Source organism: Amblyomma maculatum, chromosome 9 (assembly GCF_055883805.1).
Source record: "Amblyomma maculatum isolate TAMU_Amacu chromosome 9, ASM5588380v1, whole genome shotgun sequence".
Taxonomy (NCBI): Eukaryota; Metazoa; Arthropoda; class Arachnida; order Ixodida; family Ixodidae; genus Amblyomma; species Amblyomma maculatum.
In genome coordinates this window covers 47,787,740-47,815,617 of record NC_139352.1, presented here as the reverse complement: position 1 = coordinate 47,815,617, position 27,878 = coordinate 47,787,740, and positions in this window count along the sequence as shown.

Genomic DNA, 27,878 nt, shown 5'->3' with positions numbered 1-27,878 from the left:
ACGACGAAGCTTGAGCATGCGGAGACGCTCGGGTGCGTTCGCTCGCCCATAGTTGGGGTACGGGCAGCAGCTCTGGGCTTTCGAAATAAATCCTGTACCGGCCGCAACTGAGCTGACATAGCGGTATGCAGTATGTATTATTTTGTAGCGAGAGCTACATTAGCAACCGTCTCGTCGTTTTGCCGTTGCCTGTCTAAAGAGCGAGAAAGAACAAGAAAAAGAAGAAAATAAGAAGAATTATATAGCAAATTCAGCTCTCAATGGGCCTGTTGCCGATGTTGTACCGAATATTATTTTGCTAAATATATCCCATTTTGAACGGTTTCAAACGTTAAACTCCTAGAGCCAGGAGCCGCTCTTTGCGACTACGTATTTCAAGCATTCAAACTTCCATTGGAATGTCCGATGTTGTACCTCGAGGATATGTGAGGTCTCCATGACGCTCATGCGTTGTAGAATTCCTTGCCTCAATCTTTATTTACGTCGCTCTGGATTAGCGCCGTCGAATCTTTGTGCGTCATATGATGACGTGGAAACAATTGAACTATCCTCTCCTGCCGCAGGTACGCTACTCAGAGAAGAAATTATTTAGAAATACCTCTTGCTCGCCTAGGACTGCCTTTTACAGTTCCTGTCCTCTTCTTTGGTGAAACCGTCAAAGGGTATATGCCCTAAAACTGGTGTGTGAGTGACTTCACAATTGTAATACTGCTACCGGAAGATTTGTGCGTTAGCGCTGATCTGGCTGAATGATACTCTTCTCTTTTAATTATTTTTATTATTTTTAAATTCTATTTAACAGTTTCATCTTACCTGTACTCACCTATGGGGCTGAACCGTGGAGGCTAACCAAGAGAGTTCTACTTAAGTTGAGGACGACCCAGAGGGCTATGGAACGAAAAATAGCAGGAGTAGCATTAAGAGATAGGAAGCGTGCAGAGTGGGTCAGAGAAATAACTCAAGTTACCGACATTCTAGTGGAAATCAAGAAGAAGAAATGGGCATGGGCAGGACATGTAGTGCGAAGAGAGGATAGCCGATGGTCGCTTAGGGTAACAAACTGGATTCCAAGGGAAGGAAAGCGTAGCAGGGGGCGGCAGAAACAGTTAGGTGGGCGGCTGAGGTCAAGAAGTTCGCAGGGGTCAAGTGGATGCAGCTAGCACAGAACTTGGTTAAGTGGAGAAATATGGGAGAGGCCTTCGCCCTGCAGTGGGTATAGTCAGGCTGATGATGATGATGATGAAATGTTATCCCTTTTTTCATTGATTTCTATTCCTATCGCCTCAAGATTCCAAAATATTTCAGCCACACTAACTACTAATAAATAGGTTATCTATCATGCAGTCAAATCGACATTATGAATTCTATTCTGTCACCTACAATGAATTCTGGCCAATCCCCCACTGTGGGTATGTGCCATATACACCGAAGGTGAAGAACAAAAGAAGAAGAAAAGGAGGAGAAGAAGAAGAAGAAAGAAGGAGAAGAAGAACGAAAAAAAAAAGAAGAGAAGAGGAAGAAAAAGGAAAAGAAAAAGAAGAAGAAGACAGATAACTCGGTAGTTGGTAGAGGCGAATTACAACAACGAGTTGCTAGGACAGATGGTTCGTTCGAACGTTGCGACGGCGGTGTGCCCCGGAATTCGACGTAGAGGCAATGTCATACCACCAGAAGTCTTCTACACCCGAATGAAAGTACTCAACGATGACAGGCAAGGGTTGCGCATATATGAAGTCATTCCCCTATGGCATAAATAAAGCTGAAAGCATAGAATAAACTAATATGTGCAAAAGCCATGCGTCTTTACTTTGAAGTCCAACCTAAGCGTAGCCATGCAGATTCCTCTCGCGTAACTCCAGGTTTAAACACATGCTAAACCACAGCTAATGTTTTCGGTACAAGTCCAAGTAGTGAATATAAACAATAATATTCCACGCACGCACATAAGGGCATACAAGCGCGCACCGACGTAGGCTATAGTAATTGCTTGTAAATATGCTCGAAATGGAACTGGGACATACGCTAGTGCGCAACTCAGTTCCATAGAGTAATGAGGTATGTGCCATTTTGTCTCAAGTCATCATCATCACCATGGAGTAATGAAAATGGTGAAAAAGGAAGAGGAGTGGGTTCAGCTGCTAGCGTCATGATCTCTCTTTCTTTTTTCTTTCCAGTCCTCTCATGTAGTAAGGGTCGTATATTTCACCAGACAGTGTATGCACAGTAGAGAAGTGCGCAGTAACATTCCCACCACTTCCCCTTAATTTCGGCGAGAGTATATATATGATCTTTCCGTGCGTATAAACAGATGCAGGCAGTTTTTAATGCCTGCTGGTCCTCCTGATGCTAATCTTTTTTTGTTTCTTCCTTCCGCCAGAAAACTGCTGCTAAATAGGAATGACAGTTGTGTGGAAAAAACCGAACAGGAGGACGAAACAAAGTGCACGGCAGAAGAAAAGACTGCTGTTAAACAGAAAAAAAAAAGAAATAAAAAGCTGGGCCGTTACGAATCGACCCACGCTCAAAGAGTTTCCAGGTTTAGTAAGCCATGGTGCAGTGATCGCAAGAAAACCCAACACGTTGAATCAGGAGATGCCGTTGACGGTTGACAGCGGACACAAAAGGATGTGGTAGAAGCAAACAACGTAATAAAGAAAAGGCGAAAACAAAATTCGCCAATGCGCCATACGCCTTTGCCAATACGCCGCTGAACGGTGCCGGTGCACGGATATTGGAATGCACAAGTCCTGCCCAGTATTGAAATAGCGGTGGCTTGGCCGGGTGTACTGCTCGTTTCCAGTGGGGGTAGCACGGCTAGAAAGAGGAGACTGTTTTTGTTGAATTCAAATGCACTTTTCCGGTAGAATATAGGCATCTTTTATTCAGTTGTTGATAGGGAATCACATGAAAATAAAGAACTGGGTGTGCTTCAATGCGTTCTGCATACAGAAGCATTCGTTATCGTCTTTTGACTACATTTTCCGAGAGGCAATTCCGAGAGGGCAGTTTGGTTGCTCACAAATATTAAAAAGGAGACGACCGACGTACGTAGCTATGAAATCAACAAAAAATACTAAGCAATAAATAATAAGCCCTACTTCAAAAGTATTGGCCACGAGTTTGCGGCTAGTATCTCTACTATGCTGTGACCTATAAATGACATTCGCGTTCATAAGATATTGTTACTGCAGGTCATTGTCGATTGTGAAACCACAGCAGCTGTGAATAGTCTCGTCACAGGCAAGGTAACGAGAAATGATGGAATAACTGAGAACATTGAAACAGAACGTCTACTATACTGAACTAATACTCACAACAATATTTGATCACTATAGTAACAAAGGTGTTCATTCAGATACTCTTAAAACCGCTAAAGTTGTCCCAGTTAACAAACAAGGGGGTAATAATTATCCGGACAATTATCGTCTAATCTCTGTTTCAATGAGAGCTTATTTCTTGGTTTATGAGTGTCGTGGACAAGGTTTGTGGTTACGAACTCTCAATAGAGAACAAATTGCTCCGGCTTATAGTTCGGATAAGGCTGGTTATGGAAACGAAAGCTTTGTTATCCTTGCTTGTGCTGTGTTGCTGGGTTAGGTTAGACACATATAGGCATAAACCTTGTTTAATGTGCGGAAGCTGTATTAAGCAAAGCCTTTTTTTCCTATTTCACTGTCATTTCACAAACAGCTACAAGTTTTGCACTACTGCACACATGTTCAAGATAGATCAAAATTATTTCTTAGCAGAAAAGAGCACTGTGTGTAATAAAATACTCTAGAATGTATTAGTTCTGTGCGCCCTTGTTCAATAGGTCACAGATTTTGAAGTTTCCTTTGCTATACCAAATGAAAATCGCGATGGCTGTAATAACATTGTGCGAAATAATCACCCTCTTTCAAATAATCTGTTTGTGTTCTCTAACAGGAAAGCTATACATGCAAGCAATATTGAACTTATTTACCCTCTAACCTAAAACTCCCAAGGAGAAAGTTTAATTTCGTTCGAAACATTGTGCCACAAACTGAAATCGCTAATAAGTTCCACTTCTTAATTAAGCGTTCTCAGTTTTCGAAACTCAAGGGGCTTGTTTGCTGACTTTTTGTACATGTGCGACTTGAGTGTTGATCACCGTTGCTGATTAGAGGGAAGTGGGTTTCACTCATTCGTAAACATTAAATAGTCCACCATGAATCCACGCTGCCAGCCGTTCGTGACCCGGACATTATTTATTGCGCATCATTCATTGTTGTTTACTGCGGTATAATTCTTCTGATACATTTTCTTTCCGCGACGTTTCGCCTTAAGTGAATAAACCAGCCACTTGCTGAATCACACACTTCATTTATCATCAGCAGTGATCAAACTGATAATTAGAATGGTTGATAACATCTTATAGCAACAGCGCGAAAACGAACGTACGCGCGAATAGCAAAAAGGACACCGCGAGTTACATGTGCGAACAAAGCTCACGGAGTTTCTTTTTGCTGCTCCATGGATGTGTTCTTTTTTCTCTGTAGTTTTATCGTGAATATTATCAGGCGTTAATGTTAATGAACTGCTCTTTAACAACACAAACTTCCTTTTGTGAGCATGAAAACAGCCCTGAAAGCTAAGTATTACTCAACTTGCGGCATGAAACCTGACTTCATTTTATGAGCTTGCAAGGTGCTGAGCCTTAAGAGGTACATCACTTACGCTACCGGATACAACACTGGCATCGGCCACGCTTTTTTTTTTCTTCTTTTTATGACAGATTTTGTCTCACAGCTGTCAGTGTCTTTCTTGCCTCGCACCCACTGCATTTAATTACAGCGTCTTTGAAGCGGTTACACTCACGCCCGGTTGGAGGACGGTGTTCACTCTTCCCTGCACAAACGACGTAGCGGTTGTTTCGCGACAGTGCATGGCGATACATTTTTCGCCGCGATAACTTTGTTGCGGAAGCCCGCCTTGTGAAGGATGACATTTCTGCTCTTTTCCAGTTTATCACATGTCACTTTCCTGAAGATCGCATTCCCTATCTCTTCCCGCAGAATCCACGACATTGGTGACGACTGCGTTGCACTGGCAGTCTGGTGGGACTCAAGTCCATCGATCTCGGTGAGTATAACGTTCGTGCTCCACCGTTTCACAATAGGGTCGTCTGTAAGGGACGGATTCTTTCCGGTTTTCAAGACAGACGCATTGAATTCGGTGTCATCGTTGCCAGATTTTTGAGTCCTTTTAGACACTTATTTCGGGGTCTTTCACAATGATCAGCAACCAACATCAGGTAACTATTATTAATATCATCTTCCTTCTCTACCGCCTTCATATTTGTACTTTCAGAAGCCTAGCTGGAAAAGCGAGCCTAGAGTGAAATTAAGGTATCTAAACACTATAGAAATGATTAGAGAAATAAATATTAGCAAAGAAATAATAATTTTACGAATCGCCAATTTAAAGCCCTGTCATTAATACAAACTTCTTGAACTGAATTTTCTACTTAAGTTCACCCCCCTCCCCCCCCCCCCCCAAAGAAAAAAAAACTAAAAAAAGACCTAATTTCATTAGGCGAACAGAATTCTCACTTCGATTTCATGATTGCGATTGGTTCGAACTCCTCCTAATCGCCTTAATAGTTGGCGGTCACAGGTTCGATACCTGGAGAAGGACAAATTGTTTTTTTTTCAGCTGCAGACCAAAGGACATGATTCTTTCATAAGAACCGAATGAACTCTAGTTTCCTTCCCTCCTTTGCTTCCTTCACCCGTCTCCTCGCCTGAAGGTTAGCTAGCCAGGATTTGAATGGCGGACCACCGTATCTTTCCCTTATTCCCTTGCTCTCTTTTGAGTTACGAAGTTTATGTAAAAGCAGAGTTAATCTTTTCCCTATACTCGCAAGACTGCGCTTGGATGATTGGACGTCAACGAGAAACTACTTATTCGAATAGGTAACGCCTCTGTTACAAATCTCGCGGACGCATATTTCCGGGACACGTCAGAACAGCTGTAAATGCATTAACATTGAGCGTCATTACCCGTCGTTCCGTGCTGAACCAAGTTTATTTAACTTCACTGATTTCAGTCGGCTTATCCGCCACGTGACGTCAGGACGAGCTGTTCAGCAGCGATATGCTAAAATGCTCACGCGAAGAAATTCCGCGTTGTCGCTATAACGCGGAAGCACAAAGTACCGGAGCTTTAGTGTAATTACTTTGGTGTAATTACTGTTAGCGCGGTGCAGGCAGCCCTTCGCGTGGACGACGATGCCTGCGCCTCACGACCTTACCATACACTCCTCGACGCGACTCGGATCAGGTGCGTTTAATTGCCACTCCTCCTCTCTCACCTTACTCTGCCTTCCCCACCTCCTTCATTAAGCGAAATTCGTTGCTTCGCGCGCTGCGAGCGCGCGGAGAAGGGAGGGGGGGGGGGGGGGGGGGGGGGGGTTGAGAGGGAAAAAAAAGTTCTGTGGTATAATCAGCGGGCAAAATTGTCTCTCACTCCTAACGTCCGTGGCACGGGCATCGCGCAACGGTGCTCGAGACGCCGATACTTGAACCGTGCTTGCGGGGCCCCGCTTCCTCGGAGCGGAAGAGGCACCGTTGGTCGTTGGGGAAAGAAGCGTGCCGCTGGCGTCGACCGACCAGGATTGGTGATTAATTTAGGCATCGCAGCGCGCCCAGGTACTCGCCGCCGTGTGCCGGGTAGTACCTCTCCCCCCCCGCCCCCCCCCCCCCCCCGATCTTACCCTCTCCCCGCTGCTTCGCTCATTAAAACGACCATGCAACGCCGAAACGCGCACCCGCAAGTTTGTTTCGCCCGCATTGCACAAGTGTTCTCGGGAAAGCAAACCGCGCGACTGCTTGGTTGGGTTGACTTGCAGTCTGGCTGTTTGTTGCGAAAAGCCGCTCAGGGCAGCTCAGGTTGGGGCGCGTCTGTGCCTTGGAGTCACCACGAAAGAAGACAATAGTGGGAAGCGGCATAATGAGCCTAAGTAAGGTGGCAGTCTTACAAACGACCCTCATGCTGCGCAACGAGAGAGGGAACGCCCCCAAGCGGCAGTTTTCGTTGAGACCTCAACTACTCAACCGCTTCGCGACCAGGAAGCTTTTTTTGTTTGTTTGTTTGTTTGTTTGTTTGTTTGGTATGGAGAGTTGAGCGGTAGGAAGATTTCTGATATTTTTACACTTCGTTTCCGCTTTCGCGGGCTATTGTTGGAGCGGCGTATACTGCATGCTGGATTAAGGCGGCTTTTGCTTTAAAATACTCGTGGCCGATTACTGGAACTGTTTGGTTATCCATATCTTAGCCAGGTGGCAGCTGTGGTTGGTTGGTACAGCTTTCACTCGGAGAAAGGAGAAGTAGAAAAGCATAGCTTCGTTGAAAGTTTTTAACGAAATTTGTTGCTTAGTGTTCAATAAAGCGCACTACGACAGCGCGATGACGCTCTTTCAAAGAATCGGGGAGGGGGGCAGACAGAATTTAAGGAAGAATTTTGCGGGCCCGGATTTATCATGAAAACCTTTATAAATTGCTCGAGAGCCCATAAAGAGAAATTGCCACTAGCACTTCGCCTCTTGTAAAACCCAAAAAATATCTCTCTCACTCACTCACTCACTCACTCACTCACTCACTCACTCACTCACTCACTCACTCACTCACTCACTCACTCACTCACTCACACACTCACTCACTCACTCACTCACTCACTCACTCACTCACTCACGCAATCAATCAATCAATCAATCAATCAATCAATCAATCATCAATCAATCAACATCAATCAATCAATCAATCGCTCACTCACTCACTTTCCTTTGTTAGTTCAATCTGTCCTGTGCGACTTATAAAAAAACAGCCGCCGCATACATTCGTCTCCGTCATAAATATAACAGAAACAACAGATAGCTGTTCTAAGGAACAGCCGCTATATTATGTTATACTATGGTGGGCAGTGTTAGACTATGCTATGGAGTGCAACTCTGTTATAAGATATATGGTATGATATGAAATGACATGGTAAGACAATGATATGCTGTGTTACGTTATGATAATGCTCAGCTATGTTATACTGCTACGCAACATTATTCTAGGATATGCTATGTTATGAAACGCTATATTATACCATGCGAGATGTAGCACTGTGCAGCTGCAGACGCGTTCTTGTAGGAATTTCTACCACTAATTCTTTAACTTGCACTGATGTCAAAATGCACACTCGGACATTGTTTAGTTAAGTCTCAACTGAAACGCTGGCGCTGTGGTCGAGATTTAGTCCAGTGCCGGCTACTTCAACATATCAGACAGAGACCGCGGCTTCCGAGGCTGCGACTGTCATAATTGTCCAAAAAAACAGCGCGAACAAACGGGGACGAAAGGAAGAAACACAGGAACAAGCGCTGACTCTCAACTAAAGTTTAATCGCAGGAAACACGCTTATATAAGGAACAGAAACAATAGAACACCAAAACCAGAACGCACGTGTTACTATGTGATATACAGATAAGCAACCTCACAGTCCCGCAGGAGCAGGGAAGGTTTGCTGACACACAATCTTTCTTTCTTAGCCATATTATACGCCTCGATGATTTCCCTGGTCAACTGGTCGGGGTGTTTGTACAAAATGTCAGTATGATGTATCACCAACTCGCCCGCTTAACTATCCTGTTGAACGTCACAATTGTGCTGCTGGGTTTGGCTTTGATCCTGCCCGAGACACACACTCTCTCTTATGGCCGCAAAGCCATGTTGGCCGCAATTTGTAGTTTGATATACGATGATGCACATCACATGTTTCATTTCCATGCCTGCCGTTCGTAGTTCAGGATAGCCTCGCTAAAGTAAGTCTTGAGTACCTTCTTTGGGTGTGGCATGAGTGGCAAGTTCAAATTTCAGCACAAGTGACAATACACTGGCAAAACACGACTTAGCGATGGATCAACACGCCGGTGCCGACAGTGTTGGGCAGTTATCGTTCTTCGGTTGGAGTGGAGTTGAAACAGCTGCCATCCAGCAAATGATTGTTTTACCATTCGTCTTTATTCAAGACCTATTTCGGGGAATGAGCGTGATGAAATATGAACAAAAATTCTTTGTTTCTGTTCAACATTTCTGTTCAACAGCGGAAACGTAAAAATTGTGCGCCCGCCCCACGATGGACGGTTGATCATGTTTCACTGTTTTCGCATTGATGCAGCCGAAGGCAGTCGTGCACCATCAAATGAAAGCACCTAATTTATTCGCCATGACCGCGCTGTATGGTAACGGGGTATTAAAAGAGATGTATATTCTTTGAAATATCCTACGAGTAAAAACGTCGCTCTACACGGTGACAGTGCGAGAAACAAAAAGGTCTACCCATAGTACACTCACGTACGGCCGACCACCACGCACTATTATAATGCAAATGCACTTTCAAATCTCAAAAAAAGAAAAAGAAAATGCATCGTACGTGCAGCCTAAGAACTATTTGATTTGATTTGACTTGTTTTTATTTGGTTCGAAGACATTTCATTTGAGTCCCCTTTTTGAAGAATTGTACTAGGGCTGACACGTCTGTAGCTTAGTCTAAACCAATTTCCTGCCCTGAGAGGCCAAATAACGCTCCGTTTCATTCAGGTTTAATAAGAAGATATTTGTATTTCAATGCGTGTTGAGTACATTATGTACTTAACTTACCAGGCGTTATATTGTACTGCTTAATGTTTCTGAATAGAAACACTAAACATTAACATTAACATAGAATAGGCCAATAGAACGCAACATGGAGAAAGGTCATGGAGAAAGGTCATGTATAGAAAGGCGTGTAGGACATTCGACTACAAAACTCCGTCCTGTAAACTTTCTTGCGAACACGCATGGTTCGGAAGTATGTTTTCAGTAATTTTGTGAAACCATACTTTCGGGGAGGACTCAAGAGGATATATCGGTACAGTTTATTTTGCTCTTTTTCTTTGCTTCGCCCAAGGAATATTTTTGTACTTCGAAGCACTGGCCCTTCTGGCAAAATCAGTTGGCTGGAGTCGGTGCATTGTACTCGCCGCGGTGGTCAGTGGCTAAGATGCTCTGCTACTGTCCCGGGTTCGAACCCGACCGCGGCGGCCGCATTTCGATGAAGTTGAAACGCAAAGGCGTTCGAGTGCTGTGCGATCTTCACTGCACGTTAAATACCGCTCGTCAGCCTCGGTTGAAGAGGCGAAGAAAAGATCTCCGAGAAATTAACAAAGTTCACTCACTCACTCACTCACTCACTCACTCACTCACTCACTCACTCACTCACTCACTCACTCACTCACTCACTCACTCACTCACTCACTCACTCACTCACTCACTCACTCGCTCACTCGCTCACTCACTCACTCACTCACTCACTCACTCACTCACTCACTCACTCACTCACTCGTCGAAGTTATTCCGAAACCCGCAATTAAGCACTTCTTTCTTTTCTTTCCTGTTCTTTTCTTTTAATTCTTTCTTTGTTTCTTTCCTGCGTGGGTCAGGTACCCGTAGAGAGGTGTGACATGTACTACGTATTTCCTGCAAACAAATTTACAAATATTTACGCTTTGTAGTCGGTATACATGGAAGCGCCAGTATTAAGTTCCATGTGTGGAAATATTTCGACGAGGAAAGAATTCCGACATTCGTCCTTTGCGTCAGCAGCCTCTGCAATACTTTGACGACGAAAAATTTACCCTCTCTCTATTTCTTTCCCAATTTCCTTCTCCTGCGCGCCTCTGGTCGCTTGCTCAACTGGCGCGAAAGTGCGGGGGCTGAGCGACGCGACTTGACGGGTGTCTATTAGCGAACCTAGATGCGGCACAAACTCGCCCGTACATCAATCGATAAGCGACGTCCAAGAGCTGCCCGTTCTGCGCCCGAGACCATATGTATGTTAAGCGCGGACAGTTCCCCCCGTCTTTGAGTGCGGTGCCGCTGCATGCCCCGGCCTGAGGACCGCAGCAGCTGCTTCCGACAAACACGGGCGAAGCTATTACTCCTGCTGGCTTCGGCGCTTATTGTCACCGCACGTTTTTTTTTTTTTTTTTCTCCATACCTGCGTGCGTGCTTGTGTAAGTGCATGCGTACATCCTAAGCTAACAAAGCACCAAGCAAAGCTAAAAACATTATGTGGGACTTTAGCGATTAAAGTAGTGAAAGGCGAAAGCATGAGTGCCGCATTCGGCTACGCAACTGGACCCAATTATAATTACTAATCAATCATTATAATAATATTTAGGTATTAAGTAGGTAATTATTTCATTAACTGAATAATTGTTAACAATTATAGCCAGTTGCGTAGCGGAACGTAGTAAATCAGGGATTACTTAGCTGTCAATAATTCGCATATAATTATATACTTGGTAATTAATCATTAATTAGTAATTGCGCATTGATTGACATATAGCCATATAAGGCACGCATTCGCGCATACTGTGGTGGTGCTTTGTAATTGGTCGAGACCTCTATGGCGTCATCCCGCCTCGGCCAATCTGAGCCGCCGCAAAAGTGGAACAGATTTTGTCGACGACACCATGAGCCATTAACGGCTTTCGCCTTAAAATTATGCCTAGCTTGGTAGCTGAAGATGCAATAAGTAGAGGATGAACCAGAAGTCTTCTCGCGTGCTCACAACTCATGTGATGAAATTATATTGTGCGCCTAGAGAACCCGACTTATGCATGCTGAATTATAATGAAATCTGAAAACGTGTATTTCAGAAGGCTTCAACAACAACTGCGTCCTATTAGTGTTTGCAACAAAAAATTCTAAGGGCAGTTGCGATACTCCCTCATGCGAAATTGAGCGCATCTATCATAGGGGTTTTGCGATATATTCAGACAAAGAATTTGAGAGACGCTTTTGTGCATATTTGTGCAGTTAGAAAATACTCCTTATTTTTCTTGCGAGGCAGTGCTCTTGGCTCTTCTTTCGCTTCTTCTGTGAAATTCTTTTTGGCTGGTGACTCTCTTGGTCACTTGGTCACAGCGGCACTGGCACCAAGGGCTACGCGACTGCAGCGCCGATTGGAGCTGCGCTCTAAAACTCCTTGTGTCCTTCTCTCTCTCTCTCTCTCTCTGGCAATAGAACGTCTTTTCTGCAAGACAATGCTCATTCGTCGGCGAGACACTTAGCTCTAAAAACCGTACCTCGTTTCGATGAATAGAAAATTATTGACGTCCTCATTGAAATGATCGGGCTGCCACATCTCAGAAATGAATCTCTCTCAAGCGTATGACCTCCGAGATCCGCGCCGGAAAATCGGTGTGCATGGGCTCATGCATTTTACTTGAGAAATCGGCCGATGACGGCGACGACTGCATTCTGTATTTTTCTTTTAATTCTCTAGCTTATAAAAACTGAGTTTTCTATTAGAGTGCTCTCAACTTGTTTAGAACGCGATACTCGATTGACCCTTCTATTTTTCCTCAGAGCTCATCTGTACAAAATGGCCGGTTGAACCCGCGTTTCACTGTCACGCTGCAATGCAGTTATTGTCAGCCAAGCGCGAGGTTGCTGAATATTCAATGAGTGAGTGAGTGAGTGAGTGAGTGAGTGAGTGAGTGAGTGAGTGAGTGAGTGAGTGAGTGAGTGAGTGAGTGAGTGAGTGAGTGAGTGAGTGAGTGAGTGAGTGAGTGAGTGAGTGAGTGAGTGAGTGAGTGAGTGAGTGAGTGAGTGAGTGAGTGAGTGAGTGAGTGAGTGAGTGAGTGAGTGAGTGAGTGAGTGAGTGAGTGAGTGAGTGAGTGAGTGAGTGAGTGAGTGAGTGAGTGAGTGAGTGAGTGAGTGAGTGAGTGAGTGAGTGAGTGAGTGAGTGAGTGAGTGAGTGAGTGAGTGAGTGAGTGAGCGAGCGAGCGAGCGAGCGAGTCTCTTCGACGATATAATCCAGCACCCGCTCCATTGCTTTTATTTCTATTCTTGGACAGTACTTGAAGTGCTTCTGCGAACGAAAAAAAATGAAAGAAGCGAGTCGCTCCGCCGCCCTTACTTTGTTCTCCAGGCGCCCTCATTATTCCTGTGGATTATTATTAGCCAAATACTGCAAGGATTTCTACATGCTACTTTTCTTCATTCCTCCCTTAAACCTACACGAAGAACGGGAGCTCAGCGTGCGCAATTACAAGTTGAATGAACTCCGTTTCCGTGGGGCCACTTTTAATGATGTCGAGCAACAGAGGCTCCAGAAGACTCATGAATTCAAACTTAGGCGCCTCCTTCATTTCCTTATCATTAAGAGACTGATGTTTGATTTCGATAAAATGCTCTTAATTATTTATGCCACGGCAAAGCTTTAAGTTGTTCGTTCGTGCGTGTGAGAGAAAGGAGAACTCTGAACCTCTGTGTTGTACACAGCCAATGTAGTCCGCCAGACGGTCGCCTTTCCTTCCGCCGCAGTGTCTCCATCCAGTGCAGCCGACGCAGACAACTGATCATTGATTCTGATGTTTCATAAATGCTGCAGTCACGCTACTCCTGGCAAGTAATCGAGACTTGAGCTATTCTGAAGTCCCAGCTCCCAAATTTGAATCCTGCTTCTTTGGATCACCGACTGTGGTATTCGGGGGCTAATGAAGTGAGTTCGAGCCGAACAAACGGGAAGCACAGAAACGGGAGTGCAGTGCTGCATCGGTGGACTCAAAGTGGATGCCGACTCTAATTAAGCTGAAGTTGGCCCGTTTGAATAGATTGCATCGTTCTATAGTTAGCAAGAGTCTAATCGTTCCTGAAAGTGTCGCTTTCGTATGCTAAAAAAAAGTGTATCTGTCAACTGCCGGCTCTCCCACCGCGGAGTAAGAAGAATCGACGCAACTGCCGTGAGTCTCTGCCGATCACGTGGCGCGTGACGTCACCTCCCAAACCAGCCAACCGAATTTTTTTAGGCGGTTACGCCTTTTTTGGATCCGTGATACGCTTCTGAGAACGGAGGAAGTGTTACTGAGCTGTAGCATAAAATTATATGCATCATCATCATTGGCTTTTTCCTAAGATGCTGTCGAGACTTTTTACCCGTCACGACGTTAGGTGTTGTTTTCAGTTAAACTACACCGCGAATCACATCCAAGCGGCAATAGGAGAGCCGTACTTAAAAAGTTTGAAACTAGAGGTAGGAACATTTTTCCATCCCATTGTTTTGCCAATCAATGAATGCGTCAACTCTTTCGACCAACCGGTGACATAGTCAGAAGGAGCGGCAGAATATATTTCCACCTGTAACGGAAGTTGTTTGCGGTTATCCTTTTAAGAGCCCCGGGTAGCTATACATTTTTCCGGTCCCCGTTCTACGCGTGCACTATATGGGTTCAATCGACGAATCCGCCTTTTTCACAAAATGTGGCGCCCTCTGGGAGTGGTCGAAAATTCGTCAGCTACTGGTTCCCAACGTCTCTGGGAGATGCAGCCGCCCGCGAAACGGTGTGTTTTCTTGACAGCTATACCACCATATATCGCATACGCCTGTCACGTATATTAACTACACATGGCCTCCGAGACCAGTTACGTTAGCGCCGATCGCGGAGGCCAAGAACTGCGCATGCGCAGTTGGGGTTGGTGGTTCGTATTCAACCAGGGGAGAAGCGCGCATGCGCAGAGCGACCTTGTGAAAAAGACGGAAAGAGCTTTCTCGTTGATACAAGCTGCTTATAATGAATTTACCTGTTAGGTTAAATTCGTTCCGTACGCACTATAGGCCTTCCGCGCCAATGATAGCGATGCCTTCCAGAATATAAGTCCTCCCAAAAAATGGTTTTTTGCTGTACCACAAAAATTTTTCGCCTCCATATTTTGTCTTGAAGAAAGTTTAGGTTACGTGACAACCCATTGCATTTTCCAGAGAAGTGATGAAATTCCATGATAAATTTACAAAAATAAATTCACTATTTAGGCTTCAAAATTTTCCTGAACGGAGTTGCGCATAGCACTTTAACACTATTCAGCATTAAACTCTCAGCATAATCTTTTTACTAATCGAAATCCTTTGTTTTACCCAAAGAGTGCCACCGTTACAGTTTTTTTTTTTAATTTTTTTTTCTGAATACCTTCCCGGCATTTCTGAGCAAAACGATTCCGCGGGCTTCCATGGCACGTACGCCTTGAGAAAAATGTGTGAATCCGTAAGGGATAAAACAAATTTCTTTAAAAAATCCCATGTATCGCACCTGACCTACCTCAGAAAGAGGTAGCTGAGGTGCTTTTCCTACTTGTTAAGGTTAAGCGCCCACACTGAGGTAGCTGACGTACAATGCTACTGATTGGATAGCTAGTACGATTGTTACTTGTCACAACGATTATTACAGGAAGTTTTTCGTCCTAGGCGAGAAAAAAAGTTTTGAAATTGAAAGCTGTCAACGCCAGTGGTGTCACGTGTCAGGCACACGCCGGCCGACTCATGCCCTGCTCTTCAAGCCAACGCCGGCAGCTGCAGAACCAAATTATTCTTTTCGTAAAAAGTGAAGGTTCAAGTTGCATATCGGTGTAGGCTCTCGATCTCGTTCGGAGAGGATGGGTATAGAGGTAGAATGCAGATGAAGTTTTCGCACGCTTGCTGCTTAGACGTGTCCATGTTTTGTTTGTTTGTTTGTTTTTTCGAGGGAGCCCCCACCAAACAGATAATTTTTCCGGGCGCCTGTTCCCATAGCAAGTGCACTGCAGTAATTACTCAATAGAAATGTCTACCACAAGGGCTCTATGTTGGCTACTGGGAGATAATTTTGTTTGGTTTATTCACGGAATGTCGGTTTAATCATAATGAGCTGAGCAAAAATGGCGTTGTCAATAAGATACTGGCTTATATAATAAGGGAGTAATTACTGATTGATATCCACCCAATCAGCCATACAGCTACAAAGGACAGCTATATATACACAGACACTTTGGAGTTAAATAAACATTCGTCCTGGTCCGGGGATCAGGACGAACTTAAGCAATCAATTAGTAATTACTTCCTTATTAAGAATATACTCCACCTGGGGGGATTCCCCTAAATATTCGACGAAGATACTGACTTCTGACACAAAAACTCTGCGCGATAGGCGATTTACCTCATACGCAGCCAACTTATGGTGATGGCCCTCGAAGTAACCAGGCGTTTTTTACTTCCGTGTGCGCCTGTAGAGGTCATCTATTATGTTGTTTAAGACAGTTGACTTTAAATTTATCAGTTCGTGAAAACCAAAAACATACACTCACGATAACCTGTGCGGAGGATAATTCATCGACGAATCATATTCAGTGAATTATATCGTTCAGATTTAATAGACCGACTTTAGCATGAAACGAAGGCTGAACCTATACGTTCAGCTTTTCTCCAGCAATACATCACTTCGACGCATAGGGGGTACCAAGTGCGGAGGTGAGAGCGCGTGCGTAAAGCGCCTGAGCGGTGTGTCGCGGAGCTGTATAGGGAGACCTTATAACACAGTTGCTTCCTTGGAGGCATCGTTTTTAGCGTTTGGTTCGTGTAGTATGCATACATGAGTATTTACGTGCAGGGATTGCCTGCATAAACTGGTACTTGATCAAAAAGTTCGCAATTTTTTCCCCGCCAACTATCACTTGTCGCCTCCACAGACACGTCTGTACGCGAACGCTCTGTGCTAAACGCAATTGGGAACGAGAGGAGAAACAGAGGGTCAGTATAAAGTCGATGAATCAGGCGCCAATTTTTCACTGTAACTTTGCTGTTATTCTTTACTTTTTACCTCTCCCTCTCGCTCTCTGAGTTGGGCGATATCTTAGACCTCAATCACAGTGAGTGTCACATAACGGCCATAGTCGTATTATCACTATACCTGTGTTTCTATAGACTACAAAGTTCTATTCTTGACAACTTTTTGTCTCTCTCTCTCTTTCTACACACACACACACACACACACACACACACACACACACACACACACACACACACACACACACACACACACACACACACACACACACACACACACACACACACACACACACACACACACACACACACACACACACACACACACACACACATCCTTGATCTCTAGTTATCTGATTGGTGGAGACGACGGCACCAGAAGCGTTAGCGACTTCCGGTTCCGGCGTTTCCACCAATCATATGATTCAGGGAGATAGAGACACTTGCGATAACGACGCAAACTCCATGGGTGATAACAGATAGTCTGTTAGGCCACGCAGGCACGTCCGTGCGGCTTCACTCAAGCGGCAATTTATACATAATTATGTCGAGTAGTCTGTCAAGTAATTGGGTAGCTTAACACCGTGTGGCTAAAAATATGTGCGAGGTAAAAGTTGAAGGATTACAGGTTAAACGAGGAACAAAGCGGATATACGCAAACGAACATCTCCAAGAGGGTCGCACACGGGAGCCGTTAACTATGTGACGTCATATCCTTAAGGGCGGAGCTTAAGTGTGCCCCTTAGTGTCTGTTTTATATTTGAAGCGACAGCTGATGAATTGGTGAAGGCTAATTCAACAAGTTAACAAGGAATACACTGCACCGGAGTATTCGAGGAAGTGCCGGAAACCGTTATCAGCACGCGTGGGGTAAACGCAATAAATGAGCCGGACTTCGCGCCTTTAAACTTCTTTGGTTTCCAGTACGTGAGAGGATAATCTTTTACCTCGTGAACTTCGATACAACGTCTAGTTGATTATCTCTAATACCATCAATTCAGCATCACCGGAATCCGGTTATGTGTCCGGCAGCGGTGCATGGAACTCATTCTGGCCCTATAATCCATGCAAGCACTGGTTAGAATGCAGCCACGGCAAATGTAGGAGGCTGTAATGGGGAAGGGAGGGAGGAAAGGGGAGAAGCGAAAGAAGGTTTTAGGATTTCGATCGGCACAGTCCACTTCAGGTCCTCGCCAAATGAACTGTCACCGTCGTCCTCGCAGCCATCACAGCCGCGGCAGCAGGCTTTCGAGATTTCTGCCTTTCTGCCGTTCGCGAACCGCGTTCCAGCCTTGGGGGCCTTAATCCAACATTGATTGAAGATGCCGCCGGGATGTAGAGTCAATATACTCTGCCGGCCCAAGCGCTTAAGAAATAAGCATTGGAGAACAAGTAGGTGGACTGGGCGCTGAGCAACTCACAAAGAGAGAGAGAGGCGCAAGGCAGCACGATGGAATAAATATCGCGCCAAGTAAAAGAAAATATATGTCCCGAGGTAGTACGCATTCCCTAGCGCAGCTTCGCCACTCCAGCATGAATGGGAATCTCGGGATTATATTTTCATTTCTATACAACCGTTCACTTTTTACCTCTTTGAGGTTGTCCAAGGGCACGCCACTGGCTCTTGAACATTCATCGTCACTAGCACTAAAGGCGCCGTGCGCCTCTAACCCGGGAGCGACGAGCGCGCCGCCGCACGGAGTGGATGCCAGCCGGAACTCTCCGTGTGCGGCCATGGCCTCTGGAATCACTCCCGCGGCGGAGGTGATTTCAGAGGCCATGGTATGGCATATAGTTAAGCAGTGGGTCACCGCCGAATTTCTTCCAGGCACCCTCATAATCATCATGATCAGCAGCAGCAGCAGCCTGACTATACCCACTGCAGGGCGAAGGCGTCTCTCATATTTCTCCAATTAACCCGGTTCAGTGCTAGCTGCATCCATTTGACCCCTGCGAACTCCTTAACCTCATCCGCCCACCTAACTTTTTGCCGCCCCCAGCTATGCTTTCCTTCCCTTGGAATCCAGTTTGTTACCCTCAGCCACCATCGGTTATCCCCTCTTCGCAATACATGCCCTGCCCATGTCCATTTCTTCTTCTTAATTTCCGCTAGAATGTCGGTAACTTGAGTTATTTCTCTGACCCACTTTGCACGCTTCGTATCTCTTGATGTTACCCCTACCATTTTTCGTTCCATAGCCCTCTGAGTTGTCCAGGTACCCTATAATTACCTTAAAGGAAGTAACCCTGACTGCTTTGTAGTTGTCTGCATCATATCTTATCGGAATTCACCGAACACCACGTTTTACTACTTTCTACGCGACGTTATGAGCGGGAACATCGTAAACGTTGGATACAATGAACGGTGATGACTACGAATACAACTCGTTCGTCGTCAAACATAAGCTCATTGTTTTAACCTTTGTACGAAATTGTCCGCAGCACACTTGTATTGTTGTTCATAGAAGGACTCTTTGAAATGAAAGAGTTTTCAGACTAATGCCATTCAGTTCAGTTCAGTCGTTCAGTCGTGTCCGACTCTTCATGACCCTATGGACCATGTCACGCTTTCCGGTCTCTCACTATCTTCCTAACATCACATAACTTCATCTGCAGTGCCTCGAGGATGCCATCTAACCATCGCGTTCGCTGCCTACCCCTTCTCCGGCGACCCTCAACCTTTCCCAACATCAAATCTTTCTCCAGTGACTCCTCTCTTCTCATCAGATGACCAAAGTAGCTGGGCTTTAACTTTAGAATTTGACCCTCCAATGAGCAGTCAGGGTTTATGGTCGACAATATCGACTGATTTGATCTTCTGGCAGTCCAAGGAACTCTCAAGAGTCTTCGCCAGCACCACAATTCAAACGCGTCAATTCTTCGGCGGGCAGCCTTTTTCACAGTCCAACTCTCGAATGCCGTTATGATTTCCTATTGCTACAGCTTGCTTCTATAGTCGGCTTGTTGCAGAAGGTGCCGCTATTTGGTGGCCCTCTTCAGTCCACTTTCGTCACGCGGTAGACGTGGCTGGATTTAAAAAGCTGAACCCCTGTAGTCAAGCTTCCTGCCGAAGAGAAGCTTGTGAGGCAAGTGATTGGCTGAAACCGTTTTGCTATACATTATGGGCCTGCAGATGCCAAATGCCGCAGCTGCGTTTACCTGTGTACTCCGGGCCAGAGCGGAATGCAAAATTATCAAGTAGGGCGAGGATCAGAAATTTCCCTGAACTCGCTGCTACCTCCAAATGATCGCGTCGTTTCCGCCTTCTGCTACACCATGTAGCCTGCTGCACAGCGTTTCCTGCCCAATTCTGCATCGCTTGCAATATCAAAAAACAGCGCCGCGACTTGAGACAAACAGAGGAAGAGAACTGTCTCAGGTCGCGGCGCTATTTTTAGATTTTGCAATACACCAACTAGCTCAGATTTCCGTTCTTCTGCATCGCTTAGTATCGCGATAGTTGTCAAATCATTTCCATGTCCGACTACAACTTCCTGACGTGATGTGAACTGGGGAGCCCGAGCTAGGCATAAAAATGAAGATAACATTTGAACGTTAGCTTTTGTAAAACAAAAAAGAGAGAGAAAGAGAGACAGAGAGAGAGAAAAAACGTGTTTTTAGGCATCACACTTCTCTAACTCCTTCGAAGTGCGGAGCACGAAAGAAATCGGCGTCTGTCTACGACAGTATTCTCTCCCTGGCTGATTCAAAACGCAAACAACGTTCCTCTCTTCTCTCGCACTTTCTGGCGGCTGTTTCTGACGAGTCTGTAGAGGGGTTGTCGGTACACTACGCGCATTTCGCGACACACTACGGAATCGTTCGTTCTTACGCGCTCGGGAAGCGCTCGGCGTCGCTCTACTCTGCGACATCCAGATATATCCGGGCGTCTCTACAAACTCTGGCGCGTCTATCTCCAGAAAGTATTTGGCGTCCTCGCTGTACAAGCGTTTTTTGAAAGCCGCGCCCCGTAACAAGCTAGTCAACAATGTGGCACCTCTCCTCTTTCCACGGTCGGCGTTGTCGGAGAAGACGTTGATGTATTCTGAAAGGAAAAAGAAAAAGAAAAGTAGGCTTGAAGGAAGTGTGAGAATGGTGACGGATTTAACGAAGTGTACAGACTTTCAATGTGGGGTGCAGATTGGCGGCTTGCTCGGCTTCGGATTATTGGCACTCTGGTCACGGGGATGAGGCTCGTGAAGCATAACGGCTGTATAAGAAAGGTTGGTTGGTTTGTGGGGTTTAACGTCCCAAAGCGACTCAGACTATGAGAGACGCCGTAGTGGAGGCCTCCGGTAATTTCGATCACCTGAGTTCTTTAGCGGGGCTGGTACAGGTGGGTCGCCGCCGCTTGTGGTGGAGGCTAGCCTGACACCAAATTTTTATCTGTTGTAGGCCGTCATTGCACCTGCCACCGCTGATAGTGTACGACGGATGTTGCGGCGCGCGTCTTTCTTTCCCTCTTCCTTTACTTTCTTCTCTATTTCTTTTCTGTCTGCCCCGCCGGGGTGGTGCAGTGGTAAGACGCCCGACTACTGTATCGGAGTTCCCGGGTTCGAACTCGACCGTGGCGGCTGCGTTTCGATTGAGGCGAAACGAAGAGGCGTCCGTGTGCTGTGCGATGCCAGCGCACGTTAAAGATCCCCAGGTGGTCGAAATTACTCCGAAGCCCTCCACTACGGCTCCTCTTTCTCTCTTTCCACTTTCACTCCCATCTTCCTTCCTTTACGGCGTGTGTGCGGTGTCCACAGAAAACAAGTGAGACAGTTGCCGCGCCTTTCCCTTCCTATAAATAAATCTTCTGTCTGCACGAGGCAGCGGAGGTGGCTCAGCTACAGAGCCAGTAGCAGGCCCATGCATTTTCTTTTTTTTTCGTCCTACAGCCACAACAATAACAACAACTGGCATCGCACAGCACACAGACGCCACTCCGTTTCGCCTCCAACGAAACGCAGACGCCGAGGAAAGCATGCAGTTAGCATCACACAAGAAAAAGAAATTGTAAGTCGGATATAGAAGGGCCAGGAGCATCCATGCAGAAGCGGAAGGAGGCTTTTAATATGTATGTATCAGAAGTATCGAACGCCATAGAATTGCTGATATTAGCCTTTTGAGACAAACCCCCGCCTTTAGAGGCGCAGGATCCCTTTTGCGGTTACCCGCCGTCCTTGTGCGAGGTTTGAGGATACAGTTCCAGTCAACCTGTGAAGTACGTGTGTCGGTGTGTGATTGAGGAATAAGTTCAAGAAGACCACTTTTTTTAATTTCGAAAGCAATACTACGACAATCAAATCGAGACCTCTGGTGGCCGCAGCTACGCCGTGAAGAGGCGTAGCTACTTATTTCCTCGTAAAAAAATCAGCCTGCCATGACATTTGAATGCACGTGACCCCTATGCCACGGGCAGGAGCTGCCAAATCGAGTTTGATTTGGTTTGGTAAAACTTTATTTCCTACAGTAGGCGTCCGTGTGCTGTGCGATGTCAGCGCACGTTAAAGATCCCCAGGTGGTCGAAATTACTCCGTAGCCCTCCACTACGGCTCCCCTTTCTCTCTTTCCACTTTCACTCCCACCTTCCTCCCTTCCCTTACGGCGCGGTTCAGGTGTCCACAGAGCAAGTGTGACAGAAACTGCGCCTTTCCCTTCCTGTGAACCAACCAACCAACAGTAGGGGTCCTGGAGGACACTCGGCTAGGCGCTAGGTGTAGAAGGCAGCTCCCACGTCGGCACAGAGAGCCCGAAGCTCTCCGCCGCCGCGCGGGCCTCCTAAACAGCCCGAAGCTGATCATGTAGTGAAGCACTTTTTAAAACTTTGTCCCAACGTTCCTTGTTCTTGGCGTAGGCGTCGCTCGATGCACAACCACACAGCATATGGTTTAAGACGGTTACTGCACCGTTCACTCACATCTTGTCCGTCGTAGTCTGGGTGGATGTGCTTCATGCGCCAGGGGTTGGGGTATGAGTTCGTTTGGAGCAAGCGTAACGTGACTGATTGGCTGCGGGTTGATTTCTTATCCGGGAGGGGAAATGCTCGTCTGCCTAGATAAAAGTGCTTAGTGAGCTCGTTGTACGTGAATAATTGATCTCTGTACTCGATATGTGGAGTAGCAGGGGAAACCGGAGGGACGCGGTAGATGAGTCCTCGCGTCGCCTTGTGTGCGATCTCATTGAGATTCCGCAGGCCGCCCCCTAAGCTGCCCATGTGTGCCGGGAATCATACGATGGAGTGATCGGTGATGTTACTTCCGCCTAAGATCCGTAGCGTCCTCTTGTCTATCCCGCCCTTGGCGAAAGCTCGAGTGGCTGCTCTAGAGTCGCTGTATACAGTTGTGAAGTTCGAGTCTTTTAGAGCTAGTGCTATCGCTGCTTGTTCAGCTACCTCTGGCTTCTTGGTGTAAAGTGTGAGTGAGTTGCGCGTACGCCCGTGCCCGTCGACTATTGCTACCGAGTAGGCATGCTTTCCCGGTATGTACGCTGCATTCACGAAAGCTGTCTGGTCGGGAAACTGTGCCGCGTCCGCAGCGAGGGCTTTGGCGCGGGCGAGCCTTCTTCCTTGATTGTGGATCGGGTGTACGTTTCTTGGGAAGGGGGGGCACCTCCTTTCATATGGGAGGGTGATATCAGAATCCGCCTGCCAGAACCGTTTGCATTCTCGTTAACCCTACGACACGCAGGCACGTCCCTACGGCTTGGTTGAAGCGCGACTTTATATGTGGGCTGGTAGCTTATGCTCTCGCGTCGTACTCTTAAAGGATGAGCTTATGTGTAGTTAATAATGTAGCACCTTACACTGATAAGGAGTTATAGGGGATTCATTTAGCAGAGAAAAGAAACTTCCGCAGTTACTTTCGCTATTCAACTGGGGTTAACCAGTGCTAAACCACAAAATGTTTTTCAAACAATTGGATATTTATGTATAGTAGTCCAAATTGCACTATATTATAATCGAACACACACACACACACACACACACACACACACACACACACACACACACACACACACACACACACACACACACACACACACACACACACACACACACACACACACACACACACACACACACACACACACACACACACACACACACACACACACACACACACACACACACACACACACACACACACACACACACAAAAAAAAAAAGAACGCCACGACACGATAGTGATAAAAGACGACCCGGTAAATGACAAGTAGGAAAACCGACAATGAACAAACACTGCGATAAAAGAAGACTATAAAAATAAAAAAGCGAGCATTCCAGGTATAGTAAGTAGGGGCAAGAGTTACACAGAAAAGAGCGTAAAATACTGAGCCAGATTAATGTTAATTAAGGGACAGTTTGTGGTAAAAAGGAATTCTTGTTCGGTGAGGCATCGTAGTCGCACAGTTGATCGCTAGCGGCGGCCGTACAAGATGAGGAAGAAACGATGAGTTGATTGTGGGCTCGGTGGAAACAAAAGACACTTTCCAAGAGAGAGCGGCCGCGAAAGTGGCCCGGAAGACTGCATCACCGCAGAGCGCACTGCCGCAGGCGTGCTGCGCTCTTCCTTTTTCTACTCTCGGTTGGTTGCGCTGCGGCCCATAGTCAAGGACGTTCGCTTGCCGATCTCTGCCCTGGAGAGTTATGTCGAAGCATGCTAGGAGGAGCGAGGAGATCCTGTAACTTCCGCTCTATATGTGAGGCAGCTTGTCACACCTCTATACGAACTAGTGACATCGTTACAATGTCACCACTTCGCGCCAAAATGACGGGAAAAACGTATCACAATTTACTTCCTATCTCTAGGCAAAGGAAAGGCCTTTTTCGCGGGCGAACGCCATCTCACTTGCGAAAGCTTGAAAATATTGTTACGGGGTAGTTCAGCTTGTAGCAGAGGGCGGACACGGAGAGTCAAAACTCACGAGAGTCTTCTTCTTCTTTCCTTATGCATATGCACCGCCTAATGTGACAATATTGTCCTCAGTATATTTTTATGTCACTCAACGATGATAGAACTAGCGCGTCCTACATGCGCATATTCCTTCGAGCGATACTAAGTGCCTCTGCTCACGTATGCGCATGTGTTTGCGTATATGCATCCGTACGTGCGTAGATACGCAAAAAAATTTAGAGGGTCTTATATGTCTTTTAAGAGAACACTCTCCGACAAGTGCGTGTTTGGACGGTACACCATCGCTCCTGTCCCGGGGTGTTCTTTGGCGCGCGTTCAAGTATAGGATTGCAGATGGCAGGAACGCTAGACAGGATGAGACTTCTGGTTGGTCGCTTCGAATTTGGCGGCTGGTGACGTCACTTCTCTGTCGACCAATCAGGTGCGCCGCTCGCGCGGACAGCTTTTGCCGACGACAGTATAAGCCATTAAAGACTTTCGCTTTAATACGTAACCAGTAAGAGTGCCTGTGCGTGACTGCGTGCGCGAAGCCTGTATTGGTGCTTCTTGACTACGATTTTAAGATATTGATTGATTGAAGGTCCTTTATTGAATGGAAAGGCTCATGGTTATGGATGGCGGTAAATGAGAGTAGAAATAATGTTCATTGTTTGCACAGGTCGTCACTCAAATCATATTGCCCTGACCAGGCCACTAAGGGAGCCATACTTGGCAAATATCATGTGTGTTATAGCATCAACATCAGTTTCTAGAAGGGAACGGTAGTTCAGGCGGTAGGGTTTGATCTCGGAGCGTCCAGTAGAAAAAGCAGGGCAATCCCAGAGTAGATGAGATATGCCGCCGCGCGTTAGAGTCGTACAGGGGGGGCACGTAATCATTTTCTCTGTATACTGACGCCAGCGGGCCATAATACGTGGCGTGTAAGGACTTCTTGACTTCGGGTGAAGTGGGTTTTTCGCGTAAAAGGTGGACCTCGTGTGGCCACCTGCATGCGATGCTGACTGAGGCTACGAAGACTGGTCCCAGTATACTGCATAAGGGCAAGAGAAGGGGTGTGTTGCCGGCCCAAGGTCGAGTAAGGATGAAGCAAGGGGGGTGGGGAAGTGACTGAAACCCTTATCTTAGTGCTTTTTAGATTAGCTTCCCTAATTAGCGCTCTTTTTCATTTATTTTTACTTCTTATTTCTCCAATCCGATGCTATCATTCATTCTAGCTACCTTCTTTTCACCTGAGACCACACTGAAGAGAGCGCCACGTCACACGAGTGGAATCTAATTTCTCGTGCACACAAATGGCGTCGACGCCACCACGGTCGCCAGTGATTGAGTTCTGCGAGTTCAGGAAGGACAGACAGCAAAACTCTCCACAAGATAGGGAGTGCCTCTTAGAAATTCGAGGAAAACGCGGTGGCAAGAAGGGCAGTAAACAGTGTCTCAAACGACTTGCCACAAGGCTTCTCTGCTTCCGAGAGCTTCAATGTGCGTCATTTGGGGACCACCGCCTCTCCACGATGTCGAACCTTCACAGCATCTGCACAGTCGGTCCGCTTTCACTTTTTTTTCTTTTACCCTAACTTTACCGTCGCTGTCACTGATCGTGACTCTCCGACTTGCGCCTTGTTTGAAAGAAGACACGAACAGTAAAAGTAGGAGTCTGGGGGAGGAGAGAAAGCACACAGAACGAGTCTTTTGAATCGAAGTTCCCCACTTCAGGCAGCCAATCAACCACATCGCTCTCTGGAGTGTTAGAGCAAAGGCGGTTTTTCAAAGACTACTCGTTCGTGACGAGAGTTTGATGCCTCGAAGAAGCAACAACCGCGGCAGCATCACCACTTCCGGTGTGCAAACAGATTTCACCGGGACGGGAAGGTCTCGAGTGCAGTGGGATCAGATGGCCCGTTCAACACTAGCCTAAGTGTCTCCCTACTCTTCCCTATCTGCTCATTTCTTTCCTTCATGCGGAGTCAGAGTTCGCATTAATTAGCTATACGACGCGGTGTCTCGGCAAGAACTTAGCGGTGCCGTGCCGCCTAATTCGTTCCCTGTCAAGTGTTTGCAAGCAGCTGATGTGCTGTAGGCTGCCTACGGATACACGCAACCTAATGAATAGGTTGCGTGTAATTGCTCTGCTTTAAACCGCCCTTCGTTCCCTATAGGGAATAAAGGTACAGAAAAGGGGATGAATTACCTGATTCGAAAGCGCCTAGTTCCCTTTTACACTTTCGCTTCCCGGTTCAACGTGGCACTTCTCCCCAAAGGAAGTGTTAGAAGATGTTTCTATTAGACTTTTTCTCTCTTTTCTTATCCAGAATTATGGTCTCTCTCAAGAAACCTTTTTGAAAACAATTTAGACAAACATTTAGACAGAAATTTAGAAATTATAAATTTAGAAAGAAATTTAGACAGAAACAATTTGAAAAAAAATTTAGACAGAAATCGTTTTCAACGTAAGAATGCAGGATTGATAATAAATCTACCCTGTCTAATTTGCTACCCACCGAAGCACTACTCTGTAACACCATTACTCTCGCTGTCTTTCAATGTTGCAAAAATGGAATTATAATACTCGACTGATGATCACAAATGTGTAACGCATCAACTTAGTGTGACACGCGACATTTTTTTCACAGACATGTGAAGTTGTTAACGCTGTTGTTCTTGAAAAGTAAAACAGCCGGTAGTGAATCCGTTCTTCCCCAGGACTAAACAATTATCAGAAGAGAACTTAATCAATCGCCTGCAGTGGACACAGTTAACCAGTACATCTGTTTAGTCACCTCGATTTGAGGTTATGAACTTGAACCCCCTTGTGAACATGTTAACGAGAGCCACCTTTCAAGTCTGTGGTGTTTGAGACAAGGTTTTCCTCCTAAATTTTGCAGCTGGGTTTCTGGAGCCTCTTCCTAGCGCACACTGCTAAGAAATCTGGGCGCCGGGCAGGGGGACCATGTTAATAAAAAAATTATCAATAAAAAGTGCCATTTTTTATTAGTACAATTTTAAGCACTATTTCCCTAAATCGCATACCTGAACTGCAGTTTCTACAAATGACCACAACATAGAGCAAAGACAATCCATCTGAAGCGCAGGCTTTAACGCGTAGTTACAGTGAACTATAGAACGAACAGTGTAGCTGACAGGGGCCTCCGTTTGTCCACCAAACCATCGCTTGTTTCGGCCCGATTTCAAGACAGTGCAGTTTGATCGTAGAGCCACCAGAAACTAGTGGCCTAAAATAGAGTTTGAGCGGTCAAAGTTTTGCGCCCGAAAACCCTTCGTAATATTGGCTGCAAAAAAAAAAAAAAAGAACGAAAAAAATATTTCGTTAT